Source organism: Syzygium oleosum, unplaced genomic scaffold, assembly GCF_021117445.2.
Source record: "Syzygium oleosum isolate NSW1041296 unplaced genomic scaffold, Sole_v2.1 Sole_v2.08, whole genome shotgun sequence".
NCBI classification, from domain to species: domain Eukaryota; kingdom Viridiplantae; phylum Streptophyta; class Magnoliopsida; order Myrtales; family Myrtaceae; genus Syzygium; species Syzygium oleosum.
In genome coordinates, this window is record NW_026607492.1 from 6,454,475 (window position 1) to 6,462,611 (window position 8,137).

The following is an 8,137-nucleotide window of genomic DNA, read 5'->3' on the forward strand; positions in this document are numbered from 1 at the left end:
CCAAAGCCTTTGAAAGAGATCCCCTGAATTAGTCCATGAAGAAACTCTTGAGGTTTAATTGCACATGGACCTTCAGCTTGTTTAATAAGTTGCTGCAACCACTCCTGTTTGGTCAAGAGAAAATATTTTATGCGTCGGCTGCGTGATTGACATAGTATAATAGATCGACACAACGTCCGCTCGATGTCATCTCGATTCTCGACTGATTGTATCTACAGATTTTTTAATATGCTTCCTTTAGTCGGATTTCTTCTTGTGCCACTGCCATATGATGATCTAGAGGCATAAAGCAGTCTTCTCGTTTGGGTGTTGGCCTTTCAGCTAAACCAAGACACTTCATGTGGATTTTCGCCAAATGGTTGAAAATTTTTGAGGTGATTGAAAATATTATTGTTGATAGTCCAATTCTGAGATGTTCCATATTGTCAGAAAGTTGCCTTTTCATATTCTAATGCTTAAAGAAAATCTAAAAGCCACATTAACACACTCTTAGAAAATTTGTTTACCGGAAGAATTCTAATATTTTGTGTCCAAAAATACGAAATTATCTTCCATGTTGGTGCATCCTAACAAGTGTTGATAAGTGTAAAAAAAAAATTAATACCCCGAAAAACCTCAAACTGATACACATGTGACCAAAAACCCTAAATCGGTACATTTATGACAAATTTGTCATCCGTTAGTTTCCGTTAAATTGAATTAATACCACAAAAAATCACAAACTGGTATACCTATAACAAACGGAGAGTAAAACCTCAAATCGATACACCCGTCAACAGTCATGTGTCATTCAATTCAGCAATTTGACGATAAAATTTAAAGGAAACTAACGAAGGCTAAATTTGTCACATTTGTAACGATTTGGGATTTTTAGTGGTCAAAATATTAGTTTAAAGTAAATTTATCACAGGTGTACCAGTTCGAGATTTTTCATAGTATTAACCAAAAAAACACTAGTAACTTTTTTCAAGTAACTTGTTGATAACATACCAATCTTTTTATAAAATTACCAATACTTTTTTGATAGTTTACAAATTAGCAAAGGGTTGGTAATTTCATAATATGATGATGACTTACCTCCTTTTTCAGAATTCTATCTTCACAAAAAAAGAAAAATACATTTTGTTAACGACATGGCAGAATCATTGTTGTCTAAAGTTCAGGAAAATTAACCAATTAATCCTAAACATATTATATAGATGCCGATTTAATTCTAAACTTTTCAGTTTTGCTAATGTCTCCACTAAAGTTTTTTAGATGAAAATCAAAGGGTTTCTAAAGGAGAGAGTCTTCAATCCAATGAGTGGACAACTTGAGTGATGTGCACAAATGATCAAGTTTGGTCAAGTATTTCTATTCTTTAATAAGAAAAGAAAATATAAGGAACCTCTTCAAGAGCTTTTGCTCTTATGAGAGCTTTTGTGGCATGTCTACGTATGGAGCGAGTTCCATAAATGTGTTCCTTATTTTAATATGTCGGTGCTCACACACCTCACCCCTCCTTCCCCCCAATTCCCCGCGTATCTTTATCTTCCCCTGGAGGAGGTAATACACTTTAAAAGTTTTACATCCCAATAATCTTGAGGTTCTAACGAGAAATGTGAAGCAAGCTCAATAGATGTGTTCCTTATTTAACATGCCGGTACCTGCACACCTCGCCTCCCTTCCCTCCAATTCCCTATGTATCTTTGTCTTCCCTTGGACAAGTGAATACACTTTAAAAGTTTTACATTCGAGTGATCTCAAGGTTCGGACGAGAACCGAGATGTAGCTATTTAAGAACTTGCTCAGGTCCAAAGTATTTTTATTCTCTAATAGAAAAAAGTATATACAGGGGAAACTCTTCAACGGTTCTGCCTTCTCCCCGGTCCAAAATACTTGTTTATATGTTGCATTGCATTGTGTGGTGGCCCCCTTCCTCTTTTTTAAACCTTCAGTGGACAGTTGAAAAATCTCCAAAGCCCACTCAACACTCAACCAGCATCATTAGTTCCATTCCCACCCTTGTTTTTCCTCCCACGACAACTCGGAGAGAAAAAAAATTTCAAACTTTATTTAGGACCTCACCAGTCATCATATAAATGTAGAAAATTGTTTTATACATCGACAAGCACCGTTTGATATTTACATTAACGAGCGACTATGATTGTGTAAAGTGAGATACGAGTTAACGCTAATGGAGTATCAAATGAAAAAGGGTGTATGGAGAGGCATCCTAAGAACGCGGTAGACGGCGAGTGGATGTACAAAAACCTAGTGGTCACATGCGGACCCGACAAGAGTGTTGTGGTGTCCTTTCCCGCGATGGAGATGGTCGAGGATTCGGGTCAATTCAAGCTATTTCATGTGCACGCCGCACATCCGGGATAAGACCCTCCAATTCGAACGGAGGTTCGTACACGCGATCGCGTTATTATTATTATCGAGAAAATTGTTTAAAAAATCATAAATTTATTATATTTTTACCAATTCAGTTATGAACATTTTAATTGTGACAATAGAGTCATAAACATTTTCATGTTTTTCTAATTGGGCTCATCCAGCCAATTTTGATCAGAAATTACCGACGTGGACAATTTTTAATAGCATTTTTAATATTTTTTTTAAATTATTTATTTTTTCTTTTCTTTTCTTTTCTTTCTCTTTCTTTTTTTTCTTCCGTTCTTTCTTTAGCCGATCGCCAGGCCTTGGTGACCAACCAAAGGCAAAGGCCAGCGAGGTGCGAGGTCTACCTCGCTGGCATCTGATAAAGCTCGCCCCTGCCAACCACTGGCGACTAGCGAGGCTCAACCTCGCCCAACCATGATGAGGCTGACCTTGCCTTCACTGGGCGAGGAACGACCTCACCCACATGTAGTCCAGTTTCTACCGTGACTCACAATTAGTTGGAGCGGTATAAAATATTCGATAAACTTGCTATAAGTTATCGTTGATAATGAGAGATTTTGATTCACCACTTATTCATATAATTAGAAATATAAACATGACTTTATAACAAGTAATCCCTACGATTGTTACGGCTATTTTTATCGAAAGAACGACATGACAATTAGACCTACCTCTATAATCCTTCAAAATAATAGTCCTTAACCCTTGTTGCGAAACGTCGCAAGGAGAGCGACAACCTCTGCCTATCCCGCTCCTACGCTCCTGTGCATAACATCTAATCCGGTTTCTACCGTGACTCGAATCGGCTAAGAGGCCGATCAAAATCGCCGTCCAATCTATCGTATCATGATCTAATCTAATTAAGACCTAACAATTGGATAAGCGGATGACTTTATCGGCTTGGAATCGAACTGGATAAGTCTCGAATCACTTCCCTAAAAAGTGAAACTCTTTATCATCCTACATCCCCCTCTTTCTTGAGAAGCACGCTCACAAAGGAATAAGCTTGATGGATAGTCTTTTCAAAGTCCACTAAGCGACACTAACAAGGTCCAAGCCTGGGGGACCAAAGGTTCCGCACACGATTCATGCATGTTAAACAAAAATGGCCACTTCATGCATGCCCGGAACAGGCCCCCCTCATGCCTCAACAAATAAAAGGCCAAAAAAGAAACAGAAATATGATCGTCAATCATAATTATCCCTCAATTGGCACGTGTCATGCAACATTGCGACTTTTAAGGGTAAAAGTATAAATGGTGGAAGTGGTGAAATGATGGATCTGTGTATTCTTTCTATCTCGGTGGGAGTATGGATCCCACCCACCCATGAACAATTTCGCTCAAAAGAACTGGGGTGGGAAAAGTTTTTTGAAAACCAGCTTTGCATTATCCCAGTGCCCTTGCACCTGAGACTTTCGTATCTGAAAATTATTTGGCCTAATTCCAAAAAAAAAACTCACGGATTTCTTTTCGGAGGATAAAAATATTTTCACTTTTCAAATAATTCAAAAAAGTCCGTCAATTTTTACTCAAGGGACAAAAATACCCACCGTTAATATTTCCGTCCCCATAAATTACGTCAATCAAATGAGTGGGTCAAGTAGAAAATGATCCGACCAAAATTGACTCGTTTCTATTGACTCATATCCGATCCGATTCATACCCAATAAATACCCGAACTAACCCATATTGTTAAAATACTTATATATTTAACACAATTTAAGAAAACTCATTCACAAACTAAGGTGAAAGCATAAAGCAATCGAGCACGAGATCGAGTGAGAGCCGAAGATAGTGAAGAGAGAGTTATATAGGTGAGTTAGGTCTAAATAAGTTATGAACTTATTTAACACGCATATTAATTCCATTTATGACCCATAAAGTTTGGTCTAAATCTATTTATAATCAATTTCTTTAACAACTCAGTCTATCAAATATGAGTTAAGAAATTGATCCATGACATGTTTATCCGCAAGCTGCGTGGCACTTGACGCAGCTACGGCGTCCCCATGTGCGAAAGGCACATTAGTAAGAGCAAGAAAGCGTTGTGGAAATGTCAGCAAAAACCAGAAGATAACGATTCCCCAAAACATTGACGACTCCGATTCCCCTGAATTGGGACTTATATGGTTCATCTTTCAGGAGAAAAGAGAGAGCAAGGACTCCAGCCCTTGGCGATATTTTCTGTCCTATGGGTCAAAAGCTCGGGTGCTTTAGGAATTTGGCCAAAATTTAGTCTAAAGCTCTTTGAACCCAAATCCTATCTTTCAGAACTCTACAACTCTAGAGCAGCTACGAGCCAAAAAAAAAAAAAAAAACTCTAGAGCAGCTAGCTAGCCAGTTGCTTTAATTCAAAGTCTCATGCTGTTTTGCAGTGCTCTCTTAAACTCATCTTTCTCACATCTAGAGCCTCCTGAAAGAGGAACCGTTCAAGGGGTTATGTTCTTACCATTGGACAACAAATAAATGGTCCATAGCCATTCATTGCAAACTTAGTGAACTATTTGTGTGGACGATATCTTCTCTGCGACCAAATGCATACTATTAATAATAGTGTCTCGAGGGAACCTTTGAAGCCTGTGCACGATGGAATAGACTTAAGTGGGCATCTGAATATGCTTCAATTATTTGAATACTTATTTTCATGACGTTAGACATAACGGGTGATGATGGGCGGACTCGTCCTAGAACTTGGGGAAAGTACCAAAAAAATCCTGAATATATTGTATTTATATCAATTCAGTTCTAAATCTTTCAATTTGATCAATTTAGTCCAAAACCTTTTCACTTTGGTATCAATTTAGTTCATCTGGCCAATTTAGGTCGAAAAACACTAATGTGGACGCCAGTGCTAAAGTGCACATTTTAAATAATTTTTTATAATTTTTTTATTTTAATTTATTTTCTTATTATTTATTATTTTTTCTCTTCATTTTAGTCGGCGAGGGCTAGTCGCCCAGAGCTGGTGGGGCAGCGAATCTGGACGAGGGCTACCTCACCCAAGGCCGACGAGGGCTTGCTGGCCCTTGCCGGCCAAAATGAAGGAAAATTTTAAAAAAAATAATAAAGAAAAGAAAAGAACAAAAACATTCTAAAAATTAATAAAATATTTTTAAAATGTCCACTTCGGCACCGGCTGTGCCAAGTAGGATACTCGGTGTCCATGTCAATAATTTCCTGCTTAAATTGGCCGGATGGATTGAATTAGTAAAAATGTGAAAAGGTTTATAACTAAATTGGTCCAATTAAAAAGTTTAGAAATGAATTTGTACCAAAATAATAGGTTTAAGCCTTTTTTGGTACTTTTCCTGGGAGAAGTTCCTAGAAGGTCATTTTGCAACTTTGATACACATTAACATGGTGGATGCGACAACTTACTCGCCAGATCCGCAAGCTAAACATTTTGCAGTAGGCTATAGAGTTCCTCTAATCATTTAATGAAGATAATTACACTAGTGTTTCACCGAAAGGTATCAATCAAATATCTTTCAAAGTGATGATGAATTGGTGAGAGAATCTACAAAGGATATGAAGGGTCTTTTGTTTTTTTTTGCTAGAATATGAAGGGTCTTTTGTTGATTTTAGATAAGAAAGTAAATGACAAAAATTTTAAAAATATAGAAAGATTGGACACAATTGCGGCCAGCCACTTAAATTGCGAAAAAGTAAATATAAAGATAAATTTGTAAAGAACATTGAGTTTTATAATTAATTTGGGGTTTTACAAAGAATATAAGGTGTCTATTTATAGCTCACAATTGACAGTTACAAACAAGTGTTTATTGAATTTGAAAAGATAACTTCCTATTCTACACATAACTTCTTTCCTATTCGCAATTATAAAAAGTTACAACAACACTTATTCATAAGAAGTTACAAAAAATAATAAAATAGCAGTAATGACCACAAAAAAAAACATAACTACCCAGTAGTTACTTCTTCGTGTTGATTGTCCACTGTTGATAACTTCCTTGGTGAGTTCTCGATGCTTTTCAGATTGTCGACTATCTTTTTCATTAATGATTTCTCTAGTTCAACGGACTTTCCTTTTATCGACTAAGTATGTCATTTGTCAATTGCAACTAAAAGTTTTGTATTTTTGGATGTCAACATGTAGCACTTTTAAAAGGAATGGAATGATCCATCAATCACTCTATTCTTTTAAATTAGATAATCCGAGATTATTGTATGCCCCTTTATCATCAGCATATTTGATTTTTCCCTACCGAATTGCCTCTTGATTTGTTTTCTTTAAAACAATACAATTAGCTATGTTATGGCTCTATGAATTGTGCCACTTGCAATATTTTTTCTTTACTAAATCTTCTTTACTCAAGATATTTTGGCATTGCGTTAATGTTAATTTTATTAGGCCATCCTTTAAGAGTAAATCGAAGATTTTGTCCAACTTGTTGAAGTCGAATGAGTAGACTCGAATGTCTATAGCTCTAGCCATTTTGGTTTCTTTAACTATGGCAGGCTTTAAGGATCAACAAGTAAGGCTTGTCGAACATTATTTTTCCACATTTATTTCAATGTTATTATTCAGGTCAAATTCATACTTTGACTCATAATTTTTTTCATTAAAGCCACATTTTGTGCAAAGTTTTCAGGTGGTCCTTTGTCTATGTCTTTAAGAATTTACTCATACTTAGACACTCTCGGTACCAATTGAAATTAATTGGCAAAGTCTTGGCTTTTCTCTTAGATTGAATATCAATCCATCGAAAGCCAAGCTCGTGAACACTTTTTCTAAGAGTGAAGTAAGGAATTTATTCCTAGTCTTCTTAAATCGAGCAACAGACTAATCGACCAATTCATTATTGTATTGATAGAGTCTGGTTATATCAGCAATTGATACTTCAAATATCGTTCGATAAAATTGAGAGTGGAATTGTCTTTCCATCTCTGTCTAGTTATACACTGAATTAGGTAATAAATTAGTGTACTGGGTAAAAGCACTTGTTGACAAAGACAAAGCAAATAACATTAGTTTTGAAAGTTCATTTGTCCCTGCTCCCCACATTGTGCTATAAAATTGAATAATGTGTTCAATGGTTGATTGTTCATCTTCGCCAGTGAAAACAATCTAGTTAGATATTTTGAAACCCCTTAGATTATCGATCCATTCAAAATGTTGTTTCCTATAAACAGGTATGATAACACCACTATCTAATCCCAACCGTTACAAAGTGTACTGGATTCAATTGTGGATTCGTCAAACAAGTATGATAACACCCCTGTCTAGCCCTCTAGGCGATGATGCTAATCATCAATGTTAATCGACATGTTAGGCCTAACAGGAATATTCACATTGGTGGGTACCAATGGAGCCATTGCCATATTTTTCAATATTTGGCAATTCGGCCTGTTGACCAATTTGATTTGCCAAATTATTGTCACCATTTGGTTGTTTTGACCAACACTATTAACATCGATAAATGGAGAGAGATTAGGAATGTACCCCGTTACCATTAGATTGAATACTAATGGTTGATTGGATGATCCTAGCCTTGCGAGAACATCATTCATAGCATTGATAACGATCGGCTTGATTATGTATAAGGTGTGATTCACATGTAGTTGGCCTTATCATTTTGCTACTCTTTCAATAACCTCTTCATGGCAGCCATCATATGAAGATTTGGCGCAACTTCTCTCGACTGCTCTTCACCGAGACGTTGGCGAAGGTCTACCCGCTCGTGTTGTCCTTTTTCTGCCACTCAGTTAACGGTTAAAGAGTTGAA